Source organism: Trachypithecus francoisi, unplaced genomic scaffold, assembly GCF_009764315.1.
Source record: "Trachypithecus francoisi isolate TF-2019V2 unplaced genomic scaffold, Tfra_2.0 Lachesis_group16, whole genome shotgun sequence".
Lineage (NCBI taxonomy): Eukaryota > Metazoa > Chordata > Mammalia > Primates > Cercopithecidae > Trachypithecus > Trachypithecus francoisi.
In genome coordinates this window covers 48,554,031-48,579,110 of record NW_022681461.1, presented here as the reverse complement: position 1 = coordinate 48,579,110, position 25,080 = coordinate 48,554,031, and the positions used below count along the sequence as shown (strand labels likewise).

The 25,080-nt window shown below is 38.4% G+C and overlaps 1 protein-coding gene across 2 annotated transcripts in view; it reads right to left on the bottom strand.

The window, feature by feature from the left end:
- The window catches only part of ADAMTSL1 (ADAMTS like 1), a 979,130-nt gene that overhangs the window by 371,720 nt on the left and 582,330 nt on the right, over window positions 1-25,080 (bottom strand). The window lies entirely within an intron of this gene.

Below are 25,080 nucleotides of genomic sequence, written 5' to 3'. Positions count from 1 at the left end.
GAAAGGACACCCACACCAAAACCCCACCAGTACCTCACCATCATCAAAGACCAAAGGCAGATAAAACCAAAAAGATGGGGAAAAAGCAGTGCAGAAAAGCTGGAAATTCAAAAAATCAGAGCACATCTCCCCCTCCAAAGGAACGCAGCTCATCGCCAGCAACGGAACAAAGCTGGTCGGAGAATGACTTTGACGAGTTGAGAGAAGAAACCTTCAGTTGATCAAACTTCTCAGAGCTAAAGGAGGAACTATGTAACTAGCGCAAAGAAACTAAAATCCTTGAAAAAAGACTTGACGAATGGCTAACTAGGGTAACCAATGTAAAGAAGTCCTTAAAAGAACTGATAGAGATGAAAACACAACACGAGAACTACGTGACAAATGCACAAGCTTCAGTAACTGATTCAATCAACTGGAAGAAAGAGTATGAGTGATTGAAGATCAAATGAATGAAATGAAGCGAGACGAGAAGTGCAGAGAAAAAAGAGTAAAAACAAATGAACAAAGCCTCCAACAAATATGAGATTATGTGAAAAGACCAAATTTACGTCTGATTGGTGTACCTGAAAGTGACAGGGAAAATGGAACGAAGTTGGAAAACACTCTGCAGGATATCATCCAGGAGAACTTCCCCAACCTAGTAAGGCAGGCCAACATTCAAATTCAGGAAATACAGAGAGTGCCACAAAGATACTCCTCGAAAAGAACAACTCCAAGACACATAATTGTCAGATTCAATTTGATTTCTCCTTCACTTATGAAACTTAGTTTGGCTGGATATGAAATTCTGGGTTGAAAATTCTTTTCTTTAAGAATGTTGAATATTGGCCCCCACTCTTTTCTGGCTTGTAGAGTTTCTGCTGAGAGATCTTCTACTAGTCGGATGGGCTTCCCTTTGTGAGTAACCCGACGTTTCTCTCTGGCTGCCCTTAACATTTTTTCCTTCATTTGGTAAATACCATAATGGTAAAGGGATCAGGAAGAGGTAACTATCCTAAAAATATACGCACCCAATACAGGAGCACCCAGATTCATAAAACACATCCTTAGAGATTTACAAAGAGACTTGGACTCCCATACAATAATAATGGGAGACTTTAACACTCCACTGTCAACATTAGACAGATCAAGGAGACAGAAAGTTAACAAAGATATCCAGGAATTGAACTCAACTCTGCACCAAGTGGACCTAATAGACATATCCACAGAACTCTCCACCCCAAATCAACAGAATATACATTCTTCTCAGCACCACATCACACTTATTCCAAAATTGACCACATAGTTGGAAGTAAAGCATTCCTCAGCAAATGTAAAAGAACAGAAATTATAACAAACTGTCTCTCAGACCACAGTGCAATCAAACTAGAACTCAGGACTAAGAAACCACTCAACTACAAGGAAACTGAACAACCTGCTCCTGAATGACTACTGGGTACATAACGAAATGAAGGCAGAAATAAAGATGTTCTTTCAAACCAATGAGAACAAAGATACAATATACCAGAATCTCTGGGACACATTTAAAGCAGTGTGTAGAGGGAAATTTATAGCACTAAATGCCCACAAAAGAAAGCTGGAGAGATCTAAAATTGACACCCTAACATCACAATTAAAAGAACTAGAGCAGGAAGAGCAAACACATTCAAAAGCTAGCAGAAGGCAAGAAATAACTAAGATCAGAGCAGAACTGAAGAGATAGAGACACAAAAAAACCCTCCAAAAAATCAATGAATTTAGGAGCTGGTTTTTCGAACAGATCAACAAAATTGATAGACCACTAGCAAGACTAATAAAGAAGAAAAGAGAGAAGAATTGAATAGATGCAATAAAAAATGATAAAGGGGATATCACCACCGACCCCACAGAAATACAAACTACCATCAGAGAATACTATAAACACCTCTACGCAAATCAACTAGAAAATCTAGAAGAAATGGATAATTTCCTGGACACTTACACTCTCCCAAGACTAAAGCAGGAAGAAGTTGAATCCCTGAATAGACCAATAACAGGCTCTAAAATTGAGGCAATAATTAATAGCCTACCAACCAAAAAAAGTCTAGGACCAGACAGATTCACAGCCGAATTCTACCAGAGGTACACGGAGGAGTTGGTACTGTTCCTTTTGAAACTATTCCAATCAATAGAAAAAGAAGAAATCCTCCCTAACTCATTTTTTGAGGCCAACATCATCCTGATACCAAAGCCTGACAGAGACACAACACAAAAAGAGAATTTTAGACCAATATCCCTGATGAACATCGATGCAGAAATCCTCAATAAAATACTGGCAAACCGGATCCAGCAGCACATCAAACACCTTATCCACCATGATCAAGTGGGCTTCATCCCTGGGATGCAAGGCTGGTTCAACATACACAAATCAATAAACGTAATCCAGCATATAAACAGAACCAAAGATAAAAACCACATGATTGTCTCAATAGATGCAGAAAAGGCCTTTGACAAAATTCAACAGCCCTTCATGCTAAAAACGCTCAATAAATTCGGTATTGATGGAATGTATCTCAAAATAATAAGAGCTATTTATGACAAACCCACAGCCAATATCATACTGAATGGGCAAAAATTGGAAAAATTCCCTTTGAAAACTGGCACAAGACAGGGATGCCCTCTCTCACCACTCCTATTCAACATAGTGTTGGAAGTTCTGGCTAGGGCAATCAGGCAAGAGAAAGAAATCAAGGGTATTCAGTTAGGAAAAGAAGAAGTCAAATTGTCCCTGTTTGCAGATGACATGATTGTGTATTTAGAAAACCCCATCGTCTCAGCCCAAAATCTCCTTAAGCTGGTAAGCAACTTCAGCAACGTCTCAGGATACAAAATCAATGTGCAAAAATCACAAGCATTCTTATACACCAGTAACAGACAAACAGAGAGCCAGATCATGAATGAACTCCCATTCACAATAGCTTCAAAGAGAATAAAATACCTAGGAATCCAATTTACAAGGGATGTGAAGGACCTCCTCAATGAGAACTACAAACCACTGCTCAGTGAAATAAAAGAGGACACAAACAAATGGAAGAACATTCCATGCTCATTGATAGGAAGAATCAATATTGTGAAAATGACCATACTGCCCAAGGTAATTTATACATTCAATGCCATCCCTATTAAGCTACCAATGACTTTCTTCACAGAATTGGAAAAAACTGTTTTAAAGTTCATATGGAACCAAAAAAGATACCACATTGCCAAGACAATCCTAAGCCAAAAGAACAAAGCTGGAGGCATCACACTACTTGACTTCAAACTATACTACAAGGCTACAGTAACCAAAACAGCATGGTACTGGTACCACAACAGAGATATACACCCATGGAAGAGAACAGAGCCCTCAGAAATAATACCACACATTTACAGCCATCTGATCTTTGACAAACTTGACAAAAACAAGAAATGGGGAAAGGATTCCCTATTTAATAAATGGTGCTGGGAAAACTGGCTAGCCATAAGTAGAAAGCTGAAACTGGATCCTTTCCTTATTCCTTATACGAAAATTAATTCAAGATGGATTAGAGACTTAAATGTTACACCTAAAACCATAAAAACCCTAGAAGAAAACCTAGGTAATACCATTCAAGACATAGGCATGAGCAAAGACTTCATGTCTAAAACACCAAAAGCAATGACAACAAAAGCCAAAATTGACAAATGGGATCTCATTAAACTAAAGAGCTTCTGCACAGCAAAAGAAACTACCATCAGAGTGAACAGGTAACCTACAGAATGGGAGAAAATTTTTGCAATCTACTCATCTGACAATGGGCTAATATCCAGAACCTACAAAGAACTCAAACAAATTTACAAGAAAAAAGCAAACAACCCCATCAAAAAGTGGGCAAAGGATATGAACAGACACTTCTCAAAAGAAGACATTCATACAGCCAACAGACACATGAAAAAATGCTCATCATCACTCACCATTGGAGAAATGCAAATCAAAACCACAATGAGATACCATCTCACACCAGTTAGAATGGCAATTATTAAAAAAATCAGGAAACAACAAGTGCTGGAGAGAATGTGGAGAAATAGGAACACTTTTACACATTTTTTGGGATTGTAAACTAGTTCAACCATTGTGAAAAACAGTGTGGCAATTCCTCAAGGATCTAGAACTAGAAATACCATTTGACCCAGCCATTCCATTACTGGGGATATACCCAAAGGATTATAAGTCATGCTGCTATAAAGACACATGCACACATATGTTTATTGTGGCACTATTCACAATAGCAAAGACTTGGAATCAACCCAAATATCCATCAGTGACAGACTGGATTAAGAAAATATGGTACGTATACATCATGGAATACTATGCAGCCATAAGAAAGGATGAGTTCGTGTCCTTTGTAGGGACATGGATGCTGCTGGAAACCATCATTCTCAGCAAACTATCGCAAGAACAGAAAACCAAATACCACATGTTCTCACTCATAGGTGGGAACTGAACAATGTCATCACTTGGACACAGGAAGGGGAACATCACACACCAGGTCCTATTGTGCAGAGAGGGGGAGTGGGGAGGGATAGCATTAGGAGATATACCTAATGTAAACGATGAGTTAATGGGTGCAGCACACCAACATTTCACATGTATACATATGTAACAAACTTGCACTTTGTGTACATGCACCCTAGAACTTAAAGCATAATAAAAAATAAAAAAAAAAAAAGAAATTTGCTTACAATATACTTTATAACAAGTAATGTTTAATCTGGTAACACCTGTCTATGGAAACTGACCTTAAACATTAAAATGTGTCCTACTCCTTTTTTGAGGCTAACGTTCACATTTTTCCCTCATTTAAGGTTAAATCTCCTTCATTGAACAAAGCCACTAAAATTCTAGAACTAAATGTATCCCCTGTATATATAAAAGTGGAAAGGAGGAAACAGAGGTTCTTGGTGCTTTGGGACTTTCAAAAGCATATATAAAAAATCTCCCTTTCTCCTAAGCATTTGGTTGAAAGGTCCTTGAATCCCAGCAGACGCAGTTTTCCACTGCCTTTTCTACGTGGGATACATCACGTGGCTCAAACAGATTAGTGCTAAGGGAGAGATTTATTTATTTATTTTTTGAACAGATATATATACAAGCCAAACTATTATGACGACTTGATAAATGTGGCTTTTGAAAATGCCTTCTGTTGTAATAATACAAGAAACAACAAGGTGGCTTGCTGCCAGGCATCATCCATCAGTAGGTGAGCTGGCTGGGAACAGACAGAGCCGTCGTGCCATGTTAGCTCATCCCAGTGTGCCAGAGGCACTAACAGGGCCCCAGGGAGCCAAAAGAAGAGTCGCCCTTAAAGCCACATTCTCAAAGCAATTTTAAACTGATCAGGGGAGAGTGAATGTCCACATTAAAAAATGGTGCTGTAACTTGTGAACTAGACTTAAAAGTGTTTCTTTGGCATAGATAACGTATTTCTGTGACCTCAGTTTTATAATTCAACACTTCTGCTCGATCCTAATTTGTCATTATAAAAATGTTCTGGACACAGTGCCAACTTGGAAACACTGATTTATGTATATCCAGAGAGTTACTAAAACTTATTGTGGAGACTAAATTTGATATAGATGGAAATTATGTAGGTTTGGGGAAAATAGTCTAAGACAACATCCTCTCTGTTTGTTTGGTCTTCTCTCGACTAGATGGAACTAAGGAAAGCATCTCTGCATTTTTACGGGTTTTTGAGCAACAGTTAGGAGGCTGGTAAATTAAAATTTAGACCCACATGAGAATGTTATGGCTGAACTGTGGAGTTTGTCCTTTAAGTTTCAAATTGGCTTATTTGCTATTATGACTGTTTGGTATGTCTAAATTATAACTAGAAAAATCACTGCCAATTTTTTTTTTCCAAACAAGTATGATTTTACATATCCCTGCCTATTCTTCAAAGAAAGACATGCTATAACAAAGCATCAAATTTTCACAAATATGGGCTGGAGTTATGAAAATGAGGAGTATACTCATGTAATCAGAAAAAAAGGCGAGAATGAGAACGTAGACCATGAAGGTCACGCCCAGTTTCTAACGAAGCCAGAAACTGCTCTGAACATACTGCTCAAAAAATCTGAGACAATGTACGATAAACACCCCAGCGGGGAAAATGAGCCCTGGGCAGTGCTTCCTGGTTAACACACTTTTTGTATAATGTTTTCCAATTTGCAGTCACTTAACACATTCATTGGGCAGCCGGTCTATACTAGTACTAAGCAAGGCACTGCGAAAGACACAAAAATGATGACCTCCCTGATTCTTATCAAAGTTATTATTTACTTGAACAAATCCACACAAATCAGAATAGAACACACAACAGTATAATGCCTGGTGAACAACTCATAGGAATGATCTGAATATTAAATACAGAAGGAATTTGAAAAAGGAGAGATTGAGGAGAGGGCAATAGCTTACAAAGGAAGTATCTTAGGTGGGAGGTCCTATATGGGTGATAGGAGTCCCAAGAATGTGATGGGAGGAAGGAGACTTACTTTGTGATTCAGCCCTCCCTTCCTACTCCTGCTCCCTCGAGTACTACACTAGGTTCTTACTCTATGTTTAATTCAGTAAATTCACCTAACAGTGACTAGATACCTACTCTGTGCAAGGCAAGAAGGTATAAAGAAAAGGAAAATAAAACCTGAGACAACAACACTGATAATCTAATTAGAGACAGTACCATATAAATAATGATAACACAGCCAGACTATGTAAAGGTGACTTAAAGGTAGTGCAAACAAAATGTCTCACAAATACAGCATGGTGAGACTCAGGGGTACAGGTGAAGGTGGCTTTAAATAACATTTAGGATTTTGACAGGTGAGCATGTAGAGGGAGGGACATTGTAGGTGAAGAGCTCACCAGGAGAGGAGGCACAGAGGCAGCAAAAGGCCAGCATTTTAAAGGTCTAGGACAACATCCTGTAGCACCCATGCCTCTTTCACTTTTAGAAAACCAGCCTGGCCAACACAGTGAAACCCTGTCTCTACTAAAAATACAAAAATTAGCCAGGTATCATGGTGCATGCCTGTAATCCCAGCACTCAGGAGGCTGAGGCAGGAGAATCACTTGAACCCAGGGGGCAGAGGTTGCAGTGAGCTGAGATTGCGCCAATGCACTCCAACCTGGGTGACAGAGGGAGAATCTGTCTCAAAAAAAAAAAAAAAAAAAAAAAAAGAAAACCATGTTACCATTTAACCTAGCAATCCCACACTGGGTATCAACCCAAAGGAAAAGAAATCATTATACAAAAAAGACACCTGCATTCATATGTTTATTGCTGTACTATTCACAATAGCAAAGTCACAGAATCAGCCTAGATGTCCATCAATGGATGACTAGATAAAGAGAATGTGGCAGATATACACCATCAATACTACTTAGCCATAAAAAGAATGAAATCAGGTCCTTTACAGCAACATGGATGGAGCTGGGGGCCATTATCCTAAGTGAATTAACTCAGAAGCAGAAAATCAAATACATATCTTCTCACCTATAAGTAGCAGCTAAACAATGGGTACACATGGACATAAAGATGGAAATATTTGGCACTGGGGACTCCAAAAGAGGAAAGGCTGGGTTTGTGGGGTGGGGGTGGAAAAACTGCTTATTGAGTACCATGTTGAATATTTGGGTGATGGGTACATTAGAAGCCCAAACCCCACCTTTATGCAATATACCCATGTAATAAACATGCATGTGTACCCCCTGAATCTAAAACAAAATACAGAAAATATTTTTGGACATTGATTTACTTTTCTCCCTTGCAGTCTGTTTGGTCTCTGAGCTGCAGAATCTAGCAATGTGCTTGGGGTACTGTTAGTGCTTTACAAATATTTCGTGAGAGAAGGAAGGAAGGAAAGAATCCCGGGAGCGAGGGATAGAAGGAGGGAAGGAAAGAACAAATGGCCAAAGGAAGAAGGAAGAAACATACAGAAGGAAATGTTATAAAGATAATTTCAGGCCATGATGAACTTTCAGCCTCACATCTGTTCTAATTTTTGAACTTTGAAACCTGATTAAAATCTTTCTATAACAAGATGAAAAGTTTAAAATGAAATGAAATAGCTATCAAAGTAAAAAACACTGGGCTCTATTTTAATGAACACGTTTATTTTCATATCTTTATTATAAGTTGTGTTTGCAATTGCAATGCATTTGCTTCCTCTGAAAGATGGCTAGGGGTGGGGGCCAGGGGATTGCTGCCTTTGGCTAAAGATCCACTAGCAGGAAGGACATGGACTTTATAGTATACACACACATGCCATAAGGTTTGCAAATGATCTTACATTTGCTCAGTAGCCAAAAGAGGCAAAGAATGAGAATAAAAACAAATGTGTTTTAGGAACATCAAGTCCAACTTTTCCATCTTCCCTCTGAGGAAAATGTATATTATGAAACTCTAGGACTCTAACAATCTCTCCCGATACAAGCCTTGAGTTGGAAATTTATGAATTATTTTGGCTAGAGACAAAAGCTCTCCAATCCTTCCATGTCACCCAGATGTTCGTTGCAAAATGGGGGTCTGGAGAGTCACAACATATTTCTTTAAAACCAGTTATATGAAGAGCAGTTCTGCTCCTCTTCCAATCTAACAGCAAAATGGGCTTGACTGCATATCTGGAGGAGAAACTGTCTCTTTTTTAGGGGCACACATTTCAGAGTTGAAGGGCACCTTGGATGTCTGTTCAATAAATATTTATGGAACACTTGTTCTATTCCAGGCACTGCCCACCTGATTTCACAGGTAAGCAAACAAAATCCCCGAGAAACTCAAACCTAGTCCAATGTCATGCAAATAGAGAACAGTGCCAAAATTCAAAATCAGTAGTTTTATGAAAAATAAAATAAAAGGAATAATCCACAAAGCAGGCAATGAAACTCACTGCTACAAATTCTGGCTCCCACAACATGTGGTTCTCTCCTAGTAGGAAAGGGTCTTTGTCTGGACCAGGGATTCCTACTCCAAAGCCCAAAGGCAGGGGCTGGCTCTGCAGCTATTTGAGGTTGGTATATTAGTTAGGGGCTTCAGCTGATGATCCATGCATGGATGTAACATTACCTAGTGTTTTATAGTTATTCTTCCTGCCTCCAGGTGAAGTGTCTATCCCCCATTGTATATGATTTGGATGGACCACCCTCTGTTTGCTCTTAATATCCAGTATGTGTCTCCATCTCTCTCTCTCTCTCGTTCTTCCTTTCTCTCTCTTTCTCAGTGACTGAAACTAAGGAAAACAGGGTCAGATAAATCTTTTCTATTTTCTATAAATTGGGCCCAAACCAAAGAAATAGTTCAAGTAATAATGCAAGTAGCATTAGGAATTCTTTCTTTCTTTCTTTTTGTTTTTGTTTTGAGGAGTTGAGGTGAGGGAGGACCTGGAGGGATAGATGCTGAATTGAAGATGGAAAACTCAACTCAACTCTGTGGATAGCAAGTTTAATGACTTTAAGTAGAGGTGAGTCTCTGAGAATTTGAATAAACAACCCAAGAATCACTAGGACATTAACCTGGTCATTCACCAACAAGCTGGAAGCTTAAAGGATCATGTTTGTAGGCTTAAGTAATAAAAGGATGAAAGAATAAGTCAGAAATCACTTAGTTCATTCACCACTTTGGACAAGGCTGATGATGACTAACACTAGACCAGAAAAGTAGATATAGAGTAGTACATAGGGCAATTCCCACTGTTACATCTTGACATGCTTGCACCCATGACTTCTCTCCCACATGGCAGACTCCATCATTTCACAGAAACTGCAGTGGGGATTTGAACATAAAAGAAGTTTCTTTATCAGAAAATCCTGTGGTACCTCACCCCCATAATCCCAGCACTTTGGGAGGCCAAGGCGAACAAATCACTTGAGCTCAGGAGTGAGAGACTAGCCTGGCCAACATAGTGAAACCCTGCCTCTACAAAAAATACAAAAATTAGCCAGGCATGGTTGCTCACACCTGTGGTCCCAGCTACTTGGGAGGCTGAGGAAGGAGGATGGTTTGAAACTGGGAGCCGAAGGTTACAAAGCCGAGATGGCAACACTGCACTCCAGCCTGGGTGATACAGTCAGACCTTGTCTGAAAAAACAAACAAACAAACAAACAAACAAACAAAAATTCTTCTTTTCTTCTTCACCCTAACCTCTAATTTTTCAGGGAGCTGGAGATAAACCTTACCATTGCACTATCACCCCCTTCAAGACAGCAGCAGTTTTAACCCTGGATACACATTAAAATCATTTGGAGAGCTTTGAAAAAATTACTGATGTCAGGAATCTACCCCAAGAGATCCTAATTTAACTGTTCTTTGGTAGGGCCCAGATATTTGTATTTTTTAAAGCCTTCCAGGTGATCCTAAAGTGTAACTAGGATTAAGAATTACTTCCACAACAGAAGGAGGAATAAAAACCACATGACCATCTCTGACAGATGCAGAAAAAGCATTTGGCAAAATTTAACATCTTTCATGATGTGAACTCTCAAACTAGGCATAGAAAGAAATGTCTTCAAAATAACCAAGGCCATATGTGGAAAGTCCTCAGCTAATATCACACTCAATGACTTTTCCTCTAAGATCATGAACAAGGCAAGGTTGCTCACTCTTGCCACTTCTGTTCAAAAGCGTACTGAAAGTCTTAGATCTCTAAGAGAAGAAAAAGAAATAAAAGGCATTCAAAAAAGAAAGGAAGATGTAAAATGATCTCTGTTTGCAGATGACATGATCTTATAAGCAGAAAACTCTAAACAGTTCATGAAGGACTAATAAACAAACTGAGTAAAATTAAGGGATACAAAATCAATATAGAAAAATCAGTTGCAATACTACACACTAATAACAAACTATCCACAAAAGAAATTCAGAGAACAGTCTCATCTACAATCACATCAAAAAGAATAAACTACTTAGGAATAAACTAAGGAAGTGAAGGACTTGTACACTGAAAATCACAAAACATTACTGAAAGAAATTAAAGATGACACAAATAAACGGTAAAACATTCCATGTTCATGGAGTGTAAGAGTTAATAATGTTAAAATGTCCATGTTGGCGGAGCAAGATGGCCGAATAGGAAGAGCTCCAGTCTCCAGCTCCCAGCGCGAGTGACACAGAAGACAGGTGATTTCTGCATTTTCAACTGAGGTACTGGGTTTATCTCACTAGGGAGTGCCGGACAATCGGTGCTGGTCAGCTGCTGCAGCCCGACCAGCGAGAGCTGAAGCAGGGCGAGGCATCACCTCACCTGGGAAGCACAAGGGGGGAAGGGAATCCCTTTTCCTAGCCAGGGGAACTGAGACACACAACACCTGGAAAATCGGGTAACTCCCACCCCAATACTGCACTTTAAGCAAACGGGCACACCAGGAGATTATATCCCACACCTGGCCAGGAGGGTCCCACGCCCACGGATCCTTCCTCATTGCTAGCACAGCAGTCTGCGATCTAACTGCAAGGCAGCAGCGAGGCTGGGGGAGGGGTGCCCGCCATTGCTGAGGCTTAAGTAGGTAAACAAAGCCCTGGAAAGATCGAACTGGGTGGAGCTCACAGCAGGTCAAGGAGGCCTGCCAGTCTCTGTAGACTCCACCTCTGGGGACAGGGCACAGCTAAACAACAACAACAACAACAAAAGCAGCAGAAACCTCTGCAGACGCAAGCAACTCTGTCTGACAGCTTTGAAGAGAGCAGTGGATCTCCCAACATGGAGGTTGAGATCTGAGAACAGACAGACTGCCTCCTCAAGTGGGTCCCTGACCCCTGAGTAGCCTAACTGGGAGACATCCTCCACTAGGGGCAGACCGATACCCCACACCTCACATGGTGGAGTACACCCCTGAGAGGAAGCTTCCAAAGCAAGAATCAGACAGGTACACTCGCTGTTCAGCAGTATTCTATCTTCTGCAGCCTCTGCTGCTGACACCCAGGCAAACAGGGTCTGGAGTGGACCTCAAGCAATCTCCAACAGACCTACAGCTGACGGTCCTGACTGTTAGAAGGAAAACTAACAAACAGGAAGGACACCCACACCAAAACCCCATCAGTACGTCACCATCATCAACGACCAGAGGCAGATAAAAGCACAAAGATGGGGAAAAAGCAGGGCAGAAAAGCTGGAAATTCAAAGAATAAGAGTGCATCTCCCCTGCAAGGAGCGCAGCGCATCGCCAGCAATGGATCAAAGCTGGACTGAGAATGACTTTGACGAGATGAGAGAAGAAGGCTTCAGACCATCAAACTTCTCAGAGCTAAAGGAGGAATTACATATCCAGTGCAAAGAAACTAAAAATCTTGAAAAAAGAGTGGAAGAATTGATAACCAGAATAATTAATGCAGAGAAGGCCATAAACGAACTGACAGAGATGAAAACCATGACACGGGAAATACGTGACAAATGCACAAGCTTCAGTAACCGACTCGATCAACTGGAAGAAAGAGTATCAGTGATTGAGGATCAAATGAATGAAATGAAGCGAGAAGAGAAATCTAAAGAAAAAAGAAGAAAAACAAATGAACAAAGCCTGCAAGAAGTATGGGATTATGTAAAAAGACCATATCTACGTCTGATTGGGGTACCTGAAAGTAAGGGGGAAAATGGAACCAAGTTGGAAAACACTCTTCAGGATATCATCCAGGAGAACTTCCCCAACCTAGTAGGGCAGGCCAACATTCAAATTCAGGAAATACAGAGAACGCCACAAAGATACTCCTCCAGAAGAGCAACTCCAAGACACATAATTGCCAGATTCACCAAAGTTGAAATGAAGGAAAGAATCTTAAGGGCAGCCAGAGAGAAAGGTCAGGTTACCCACACAGGGAAGTCCATCAGACTAACAGCAGATCTCTCGGCAGAAACTCTATAAGCCAGAAGAGAGTGGGGGCCAATATTCAACATTCTTAAAGAAAAGAATTTTCAACCCAGAATTTCACATCTAGCCAAACGAAGTTTCATAAGTAAAGGAGAAATAAAATCCTTTACAGATAAGCAAATGCTTAGAGATTTTGTCACTACCAGGCCTGCCTTACAAGAGACCCTGAAGGAAGCCCTAAACATGGAAAGGAACAACAGGTACCAGCCATTGCAAAAACATGCCAAAATGTAAAGACCATCAAGGCTAGGAAGAAACTGCATCAACTAACGAGCAAAATAACCAGTTGATATCATAATGGCAGGATCGAGTTCACACATAACAATATTAACCTTAAATGTAAATGGACTAAATGCTCCAATTAAAAGACACAGACTGGCAAACTGGATAAAGAGTCAAGACCCACCAGTCTGCTGTATTCAGGAGACCCATCTCACATGCAGAGACATACATAGGCTCAAAATAAAGGGATGGAGGAAGATCTACCAAGCAAATGGAGAACAAAAAAAAGCAGGGGTTGCAATCCTAGTCTCTGATAAAACAGACTTCAAACCATCAAAGATCAAAAGAGACAAAGAAGGCCATTACATAATGGTAAAGGGATCAATTCAACAGGAAGAGCTAACTATCCTAAATATATATGTACCCAATACAGGAGCACCCAGATTCATAAAGCAAGTCCTTAGAGACTTACAAAGGGACTTAGACTCCCATACAATAATAATGGGAGACTTCAGCACCCCACTGTCAACATTAGACAGATCAACGAGACAGAAAATTAACAAGGTTATACAGGAATTGAATTCATCTCTGCAGCAAGCAGACCTAATAGACATCTACAGAACTCTCCACCCCAAATCAACAGAATATACATTCTTCTCAGCACCACGTCACACTTATTCCAAAATTGACCACATAGTTGGAAGTGAAGCACTCCTCAGCAAATGTACAAAAACAGATATTATAACAAACTATCTCTCAGACCACAGTGCAATCAAACTAGAACTCAGGACTAAGAAACTCAATCAAAACCGCTAAACTACATGGAAACTGAATAACCTGCTCCTGAATGACTACTGGGTACGTAACGAAATGAAGGCAGAAATAAAGATGTTCTTTCAAACCAATGAGAACAAAGAGACAACATACCAGAATCTCTGGGACACATTTAAAGCAGTGTGTAGAGGGAAATTTATAGCACTAAATGCTCACAAGAGAAAGCAGGAAAGATCCAAAATGGACACTCTAACATCACAATTAAAAGAACTAGAGAAGCAAGAGCAAACACATTCAAAAGCTAGTAGAAGGCAAGAAATAACTAAGATCAGAGCAGAACTGAAGGAGATAGAGACACATAAAACCCTCCAAAAAATCAATGAAACCAGGAGTTGGTTTTTTGAAAAGATCAACAAAATTGATAGACCACTAGCAAGACTAATAAAGAAGAAAAGAGAGAAGAATCAAATAGATGCAATAAAAAATGATAAAGGGGATATCACCACTGACCCCACAGAAATACAAACTACCATCAGAGAATACTATAAACACCTCTACGCAAATCAACTAGAAAATCTAGAAGAAATGGATAATTTCCTGGACACTTACACTCTCCCAAGACTAAACCAGGAAGAAGCTGAATCTCTGAATAGACCAATAGTAGGCTATGAAATTGAGGCAATAATTAATAGCCTACCAACCAAAAAAAGTCCAGGACCAGATGGATTCACAGTGGAATTCTACCAGAGGTACAAGGAGGAGCTGGTACCATTCCTTCTGAAACTATTCCAATCAATAGAAAAAGAAGGAATCCTCCCTAACTCATTTTATGAGGCCAACATCATCTTGATACCAAAGCCTGACAGAGACACAACAAAAAAGAGAATTTTAGACCAATATCCCTGATGAACATCGATGCAAAAGTCCTCAATAAAATACTGGCAAACCGGATCCAGCAGCACATCAAACACCTTATCCACCATGATCAAGTGGGCTTCATCCCTGGGATGCAAGGCTGGTTCAACATACACAAATCAATAAACGTAATCCAGCATATAAACAGAACCAAAGACAAAAACCACATCATTATCTCAATAGATGCAGAAAAGGCCTTTGACAAAATTCAACAGCCCTTCATTCTAAAAACGCTCAATAAATTCGGTATTGATGGAATGTATCTAAAAATAATAAGAGCTATTTATGACAAACCCACACCCAATATCACACCGAATGGGCAAAAACTGGAAAAATTCCCTTTGAAAACTGGCACAAGACAGGAATGTCCTCTCTCACCACTCCTATTCAATATAGTGTTGGAAGTTCTGGCTAGGGCAATCAGGCAAGAGAAAGAAATCAAGGGTATTCAGTTAGGAAAAGAAGAAGTCAAATTGTCCCTGTTTGCAGATGACTGACATGATTGTATATTTAGAAAACCCCATTGTCTCAGCCCAAAATCTCCTTAAGCTGGTAAGCAACTTCAGCAACGTCTCAGGATACAAAATCAATGTGCAAAAATCACAAGCATTCTTATACACCAGTAACAGACAAACAGAGAGCCAAATCATGAATGAACTTCCATTCACAATTGCTTCAAAGAGAATAAAATACCTAGGAATCCAACTTACAAGGGATGTCAAGGACCTCTTCAAGGAGAACTACAAACCACTGCTCAGTGAAATAAAAGAGGTCACAAACAAATGGAAGAACATACCATGCTCATGGATAGGAAGAATCAATATCATGAAAATGGCCATACTGCCCAAGGTAATTTATAGATTCAATGCCATCCCCATCAAGCTACCAATGAGTTTCTTCACAGAATTGGAAAACACTGCTTTAAAGTTCATATGGAACCAAAAAAGAGCCCGCATTGCCAAGACAATCCTAAGTCAAAAGAACAAAGCTGGAGGCATCACGATACCTGACTTCAAACTATACTACAAAGCTACAGTAACCAAAACAGCATGGTACTGGTACCAAAACAGAGATATAGACCAATGGAACAGAACAGAGTCCTCAGAAATAATACCACACATCTACAGCCATCTGATCTTTGATAAACTTGACAAAAACAAGAAATGGGGAAAGGATTCCCTATTTAAGAAATGGTGCTGGGAAAATTGGCTAGCTGTAAGTAGAAAGCTGAAACTGGATCCTTTCCTTACACCTTATACGAAAATTAATTCAAGATGGATTAGAGACTTAAATGTTAGACCTAATACCATAAAAACCCTAGAAGAAAACCTAGGTAATACCATTCAGGACATAGGCATGGGCAAGGACTTCATGTCTAAAACACCAAAAGCAACAGCAACAAAAGCCAAAATTGACAAATGGGATCTAATTAAACTAAACAGCTTCTGCACAGCAAAAGAAACTACCATCAGAGTGAACGGGCAACCTACAGAATAGGAGAACATTTTTGCAATCTACTCATTGGACAAAGGGCTAATATCCAGAACCTACAAAGAACTCAAACAAACTTACAAGAAAAAAACAAACAACCCCATCAAAAAGTGGGCAAAGGATATGAACAGACATTTCTCAAAAGAAGACATGCATACAGCCAACAGACACATGAAAAAATGCTCATCATCACTGGCCATCACAGAAATGCAAATCAAAACCACAATGAGATATCATCTCACACCAGTTAGAATGGCAATCATTAAAAAGTCAGGAAACAACAGGTGCTGGAGAGGATGTGGAGAAATAGGAACACTTTTACACTGTTGGTGGGATTGTAAACTAGTTCAACCATTAAGGAAAACAGTATGGCGATTCCTCAAGCATCTAGAACTAGAAGTACCATATGACCCAGCCATCCCATTACTGGGTATATATCCAAAGGATTATAAATCATGCTGCTATAAAGACACATGCACACGTATGTTTATTGCGGCACTATTCACAATAGCAAAGACTTGGAATCAACCGAAATGTCCATCTGTGACAGACTGGATTAAGAAAATGTGGCACATATACACCATGGAATACTATGCAGCCATAAAAAAGGATGAGTTGGAGCCCTTTGTAGGGACATGGATGCTGCTGGAAACCATCATTCTCAGCAAACTATCGCAAGAACAGAAAACCAAACACCGCATGTTCTCACTCATAGGTGGGAACTGAACAATGAGATCACTTGGACTTGGGAAGGGGAACATCACACACTGGGGCCTATCACGGGGAGGGGGGAGGGGGGAGGGATCGCATTGGGAGTTATACCTGATGTAAATGACGAGTTGATGGGTGCTGACGAGTTGATGGGTGCAGCACACCAACATGGCCTAAGTATACATATGTAACAAACCAGCACATTATGCACATGTACCCTAGAATTTAAAGTATAATAAAATAAAATAAAATAAAATGTCCATGTTACCCAATGTAATCTACAGATACAATGCACTGCCTATCAAACTCCCAGTAACTGATTATTATAGAAATAGAAAAAACGGTTCTAAAATGCATATGAAACCAAAAAGAATCTGGAATGTTCAGAATAATATCGACAGAGAACAAAGCTGAAGGCACCACAGTTCCTGATTTCAAAACATTTTATAAGCTACAGAAATTAAAACAGTATGATACTGGTGTAAAGATATGCCAGGGTAAAGACACCTTGGTGTGAAGACAGACATACACACCAATGGAACACCTAGAAAAAGACTCACACATATACAGTCAACTGATCTTGGGCAAAGGTTCCAATAATACACAGTGGGGAAAGGTGCCGGGAAAACTGGATATCCACATGTGAAAGAATAAAATTGCTATCAAAATTTCACCACATATGAAAATTAACTCAAAATGGATTATAGACTTAAATGTAAGACCTGAAACTATAAAACTCCAACTGGAAAATATAGGGGCAAAGCTTCCTAATATTGATTTGGCAATGATTTCTTAGCTGTCACACCAAAAGCACAAGCAACAAAGGCAAAAATAGACAAGTAGGACACTATCAAAGTAAAGAGTCTGCACCGCAAAGGAAACAACAAAAATGAATGAACTTTGAGGCCATTATGCTGAGCAAAATAAGTCAGAAATAAGGACAAGTACTACGTGATTCCACGTATATGAGGTATCTAGACTAGTCAAGTACACAGAAGCAGACAGTAGAATGGAGGCTGCCTGAGGTTGGTGGGGAGAGAGAAATCGTGCTTGCCATTCAAGGAGTCTAGTTTCAGTTACACAAGATGGTAAATTGTAGAGATCTACTGCCCAGCACTGCTAGTATAGTTAACAGTGCTGTATAGAACACTTCAAATTTGGTTGAGATGGTGGATCTCATGCTAAATTGTCTTACCACAATAAAAAATGAAAATAAAAAGAGGAAGGGAAATAACAAAGAGGGAATTAGAGAGGAGATTAGTTCTAAGATCCTTCTCAGCTCAGTCTAGGTCTAAGTTTGAAATATTTTCTTAATTCTGCAAATGCAGAATTGGTTCCACCAACCTTGGTTCTGTGGTATAGGGATTAGATTCCCAATTCTTTTGTAGAGATGTTTAATATCACATAGTTTTTCTCCTCTTTAGGTAAAGTGCAGATTGAAGAAATAAAATGACAATACTGCATATACTGTTTAAAAACCAATTATTAAACATTTGAGTGTCTGCTGTGTCCTAAGCACTGTAAAAAAGGAGGACTTCATACAACTTAATTAGGAAAAGAAAGCATTATTATATAAAATGATTCTACCATAATAAAATAACAATACATATAAAATATTTTTAAAACCCAGTTCCACTTATGTATTATTTACAGAATTGGGGGAAGTTCTCTTAGTTCTTAAAATATCTTACAACTATAATCAGTAGAAACTCAGAGGCAAATTAATAATTTGGTAATTCTTGAGACTCTGGCCCCTTGGGATTTCTATCCTTGGTTATACCTACCATTTTGCTTAATGCATAGTAGGTATTCAATAAATATTTATTGAATGAATGAATTAAAATTGAGGAGATATACAAACTTTAGAAGGGCTACTGAACAAGCCACATAAGGATTATTTTTTTAATAAACAGAAAAAGACAGCTAAGAGTTACAGATTCCTGATATGGCAAGTAAAGGTTATGGACAACAAACACATTTCCAATCATCTTTTATTCCAACAAATTGGCTTATGGGATAAAACAGGTCATAAATTGGTCTTAAACATTCAGTCATTGGCCTTAGAGCATTTGCCTCCTGAAAGGAGATCAGATCTTGGAACAATACACCCCCGCCTAAGATATATGACCTGAAATATTAGAAGTCCTGGTAATACATTTAGACTAGGCTTTCACCCAAAGAGTAAAAGGAAGGCAACTGCAAACTCTTAAGCATCTGTTCCAAAATGTGCAATCTCCTTTAATGAAACAAAAAGACCATCTCATACAAATGACATGAGTAGTCATACCCACTCTGAACTTGTATACCTTTCTTTTAAACAAAAATTCAAACATTTCCAAGGAAAACAAGGGTGATAACATATAACACCAGATGAAGAATAACAGATAAAGCCTGCTTTGGGGCTCACTTGAGCTGAAAGTTCTAAAACCTCTTAAAACAAGTCCTGTGAACCTTAATTGATGTTATGATAGAGATGAGATATCTTTGAAAGAAAAAAACAAACATTTGTTTTAGAAGCAAAATCTTACCATTGAAAATTTTCTTTTGGTATATATTATTATACAGTATGGAAATAAGATGCTAACTAAAGCCTATATTAGTGTATCAATATTTTCATGGCAGAATATCTGTGTTTGCAATTAAAAATCAGAGAAGTCAGCTTACTTTCTCTTAGCACAATTATTATGAAATGAGACTTGTAGAATGATCTTTCCTATTCCTGTGGACTAAGACTCCTTGGGGCTATTTATTTTAATTTTTCTGTGTCTATGTTGACACCATTCTGGCAGCCACATGCCTTTGGAATAATGCTATAATCTTACTTGTTTTAGGCACCCCTCATGTGACTTTTATTTCTTGCTCATCTAATAATCGTATTTACCTCACAAACTTTTAAATTCAATTTTAAGATTTAACTCAAAATATATTAATGTTTTAACAATTCTGCCATCCTTTGTAAGATCAGTTTTTGCTATTTGGATAGATATGAAACAGTCAAACCCATCATTGAATCAGTTAAGATTTAGCGTAATATTTGTATTCTGACTGTATTAATTAATTATGCTCTTAATGCAATATTGATGCAGTATTAATCTATACTATTAGCTAGATGAATTTGGCATTTCAGAAAGTATAAAAAGTCTCAGAAGACCTTTAAATCTTCTTTAGTCACCAGTGTAAACGTTCACATCACACCTAAGAGCTGCCAGCTATCTGACTCGCTGCCATCTCAAATGAGCTGCAGTTTCCTCCTTTGAGCCTGGTCTTGGCATTGACTTAATACAATGAGACAGACGATGTTACATACCAGATTGAGTGTCTTACGTATTTGGAACTTCTTATGAGCAAAGCTAAATTAGCTGGCTGAAGACAAACCTAGAGCTCTGAAAGATAGATCTTTAGTATCCAATATTTTTTAAAAAGCTAGACAAATGAGTTCACTATAAGTATTATTTCAGAGTATTTAGTAGGAGGGTTGAGGAACTGGAGAGAGGAGCAGCTTCTCAAGGTAGCTAGTACTTCATTTGAAGTAAAATAAATGTCCATCATCAAGCACCAGTAGGTATAGTCTCTTTTCTAATTGATGAAAAATAAAAACAGATATTATATTCTACTTAGTGATACTAAATTAGTAAAAGTTACATTATAAGTGTTACTCAATGAAACCTCATATAACCTTACAAGCATTAGTAAAGGTGGGAGACAATGTTCATACACTGTCTTTCTTTGTTGTTCAAACCAGTGTTGCAGATAAAGGCAATGATCAGTGTTCCAATATCATAAACCTGGAAAATCAAGCACTGCCTACTTTCTGCAAGCCTCAGAGAAAGGGTAGGGGAGAAACCAAGGAAAGAATTCTGCTCAGTATGTTCCTGGGTCAGAACCTTTTCTCCAGTATCAAGTACTGCTTGTTGAGAATGAAGGCATTTATATTTAACATGTGTCTATGTTTTCATTCTGCTTTGTCTCCATTGAATTTTTTTCTATAACCTTCAAAAGATCACTCAGAGAGGATGTTCTGTACTCAGAGGGTAAACCAAGTCTCCTCACAAGCTCCTAATCCATCAGGGAAAAAAATTAACTCCAGAAATTGAGTAGTTGTCATTTACTCCATAAAATCTGAGTAATCTAGCTTCCTTTACAGTTCTGTCATATTGGGAAGAGAATAATCATTAGCTGATAGACTTGAAAAAATAATCAGACCTGAGAATGATCTAAGAGGTCATATTACCAGAGTTGGAAAATTGGCCTGGCAGGTTAATTTACCTGGTAGATGGGATTTATTTGGATTCAATATGAATGCTACTACATGCATTCCAGTTACCTACTAGGCCTCTAAGGATATATACATTCATAACCTCTGATCTTTCCCTATTGGGAAGGTATATAAGGTGACTGAACTGAATTTAGATGCATAAATTTGGAGTGGAGAAATGAGACCGAACCCAGTAAGTTCATTATCCCATTAAAAATGAGTAAGAAAGCCATAGAAGACTATTCATGGTAGACTGAAGAATAGTCCCAATTTTTCACTCTCTCTCTAACTCATGCTTCCACATGTAACATTTTGGCTCTCCCATTCTGACTCTGGACTTGGTGGGTGGCTTAGTTTGCCTGATAAGATACTAGCAAATACGGTACAGAAGCTGGAAACAGGCTTTGCACTGGGAATAGCTCTCTCTTACACCTCTGCTGTTACTATGAAAACTTGCCTAGGCTAGCCTGCCAGAGGATAAGGAACTTGTGGAGCAGAATTGGGTTTCCCATGTTGGCTCAGATGAAGCCAGTCTAGATCAGCCAACATCCAGCCAACACTAGATATGTGATGAAGACCATCCAAGTCCATCAGAGCCACCTAGCCAAGTAATAATTCCGTATCTGATATTCTACTGAGGATTAGTGGTTGTTATGTAGCATTACTGTGGCACTGAATAATTGCTACACCAATTAGAGTTTCCATTAGAGTAAGGAACTAAGGAGAGTATACTAATAAATTCTTGCTGGTACTAGAATAGATAGAATCAGTTGTTGAGGAAAAAAACTTGAAAACTTTAAAAATCAAACTGATTTGAAGTCTTGAGGCTGAGCACATATCTCAGAACATATTTATTTCTAAATTATAAGAGTCAAAATACATTCTAAATTCAGCCTAAGGACTGATTTAGGGCCATACTTAAGCAATGACTTAATTACAGTTATGCATGAATGAGAAAAATGTTAGAATGTATTTCATTAATATTATATTTTATTTTTATAAGTATACTTATTTAATATTTCTTATTGCTTAAAGTTATCTATTTTAATGAAAATTAAAATTTTTATACATGACTGCAACTGAAAAGTTTAATCAATGCTAGGTATCTCCATGAACTTTGATAGCTGAAACCTAGCTTTTTGAAACATGAGGCTGTAACCCAGGAATTTCTGTTAATAGTGAAAGATCTTGATTGAAAATAAAAATTATCAAGAAAACAAACAGCTTCTTAGGTGCTTGACAAGTTAAAAGATAATGAAGACAACTATGCTTCCATCCAAGATCCTGAGCAGATGCATTCAAACTATATAGGGAGGAGAATATAAATCATCTAAAATGAAATCATCCAAACTGTCTGATTCCCTTTAGATACCAAAGGGGACTTGCTCCACACTTTCATTACACATAAAAAAGGAGAAAACACAGGGCTAAAATCCTATTAATAAAACTTGTGAAGTGATACAGAATGGCAGAAAGAGAAAGCCAGGGACACACAAACATTTGAGAAACTCTGATTCCAAACATAATAATCCCACGGTAAAGAAAACGGTTTTTTTTTTTTAAGACAGAGTTTCACTCTTGCCACCCAGGCTGGAGTGCGGTGATGCGATCTTGGCTTACTGCAACCTCCGCCTCTGGGGTTCAAGCGATTCTTCTGCCTCAGCCTCCCCAGTAGCTGGAATTACAAGCATCAGCCACCACGCCCAGCTATTTTTTGTATTTTTAGTAGAGACAGGGTTTCTCCATATTGGCCAGGTTTATCTTGAACTCTTGACCTCAGGTAATCCACCCACCTTGGCCTCCCAAAGTACTGGGATTACAGGTGTGAGCCACTGTGCCTGGCCAAACTGAATTTTGATTGAGGACCAGTGACACTTAGGATAAGGTCTCCCCTGGGTAAGTGGGTCTGACCAGTATCCACAAAGGGCTGCTGCCAGGTTAAGTTCTCTGCAACAGAAGCTTTCAGACTCTTTTGAAATGATACATATTTTCTGTCACAGCTCAGCACACACACAAACGCATGCGTGGGGTGGGGGGTTTGTATGTGTATATGCATGCCTTGTTTTGAAAAATGCAACATACACAAAGGTCTTGAATCAAAGCAGGAACTATCTAAGTGGTTCAATAATAGCATATTCTGTTGTGCCTTCTAGAAAATAAGTGTATACTTGCCATAAAAGCTAAAGTATTGGGTTAGTGAATTGAAGGTAATAGCAAAAACTGCAATTACTTTTGCACCAACTTAATAGTTTAAAAGTCAGCATTATAACATCTATGAACATTCAATGGGTTACATACTTTTTGGTATTATTATAAAGGTATTTACTTAGTCACTATAGATCTTTAAATTGTCCTTGGAGATGCAGATTTTCTACAATCAACACACCCCCAAAGACAGTAACTCAGTCTTAGTTTTGCTCCTTTCAAAATCTGTAGCTGTAAGATTTAACTCATTAGGGCACAGAGGTAATATGATAATGTGGTCATATCATGAGCTGCTTGTCTCCAGAAAGCCCACTAGAATCTTAGACTGAACAGCTAAATCAACCTCTATGTTGTTTGTCTTACAAGGATCAGAATTAATACAGTTTAGCCTAACAATACAAATCCTATTGAAGAATGATTTCAAAATATATGACAGGGCATATATAAATAGTTATTTCACAATTAAAAATATATATTACATTTCTGTCCAGATTGTTCCAGAGTTTAATGATGATGACAAGTTTTTGACTTGCTAAAGAATTACTAGAATTTAACAGTATAGAACATATCCACGTGTATAATGTATCAGTCCATACTAAGCGCTGGTTTTTAAGAAACTAATATTTCTTTATATTCTTGTTGGATTTGGAAATGCCTTCTATTTGGAGACATGTTTTCTTCTTCAATTTCCTAAAGAATGAGTAGTGTACCTCTGCCCCATTTTTTTAAACTTCTTGTTCAGCCTTGTATGACATTACTGAATATATGTTTTTAATACTTGAAAGTAAAATAGGGACATATCTTCTATATGTTTATAATTTCAGCATTTATATTCTACTTTTCTAATGCTTTAGAAGTAGAAGACAATTGATATCTTTTGTAGTTTCATAATAGAGCCCTAACACCTAGAGCTTTAACTTACTAGGTGGCAAAATTGTTTTTATTTTTAATTCCACATGGCATCAATATTTGATTAGTTGCTGAGTAACAGAATTTTGTGATTTTAATGTACTCCCTAAATTGCTTCTCAGTCTCTCACTCAGTAAAAGATCCTACCGCAATCTAACATACATATCACTGAGACAATATGAAAATTCCCCTTTGTTTCTTATTAGTTTTGTGAGACACATGGTTTGGCTCATCTCTAAAAAATATTCAAGGATGCTAATTTGAGAAAACTAGGTAACAGGAACATTCTAAATTTATACTTTTTGGCTTTACTGATGTATGAATATTACCAGTTACATTATCACCCTGTAGCAGCATATATTGCAGATTTAGGAAGTTTTGTATATTCGAGATTAAGAGAGCAAGTGAATAATAAGGAGCAAAAGTCTAGTCTTTCTTATCAGCTTAAGGTTCTTGCTGATTCGAAGCTGGCCTCAAAAATGAGACAAACAAACTTGCTGGTAGATATAATCACATTGACCCATTTTTAGTGCACACCTCAATGCCACAGTGGCCAAATATCAGAACTGATCTGGTGTCTTGTTGGATATATCTCAGGTTATAACATTTCCAGTGAGACCTGCCTGGAGCCAAAATGGTCTTTTGTGATTCAATGAAGAACCATCTACTGGGCTTCTAATATCTGTTAGACCCTGTGCAGGCCTT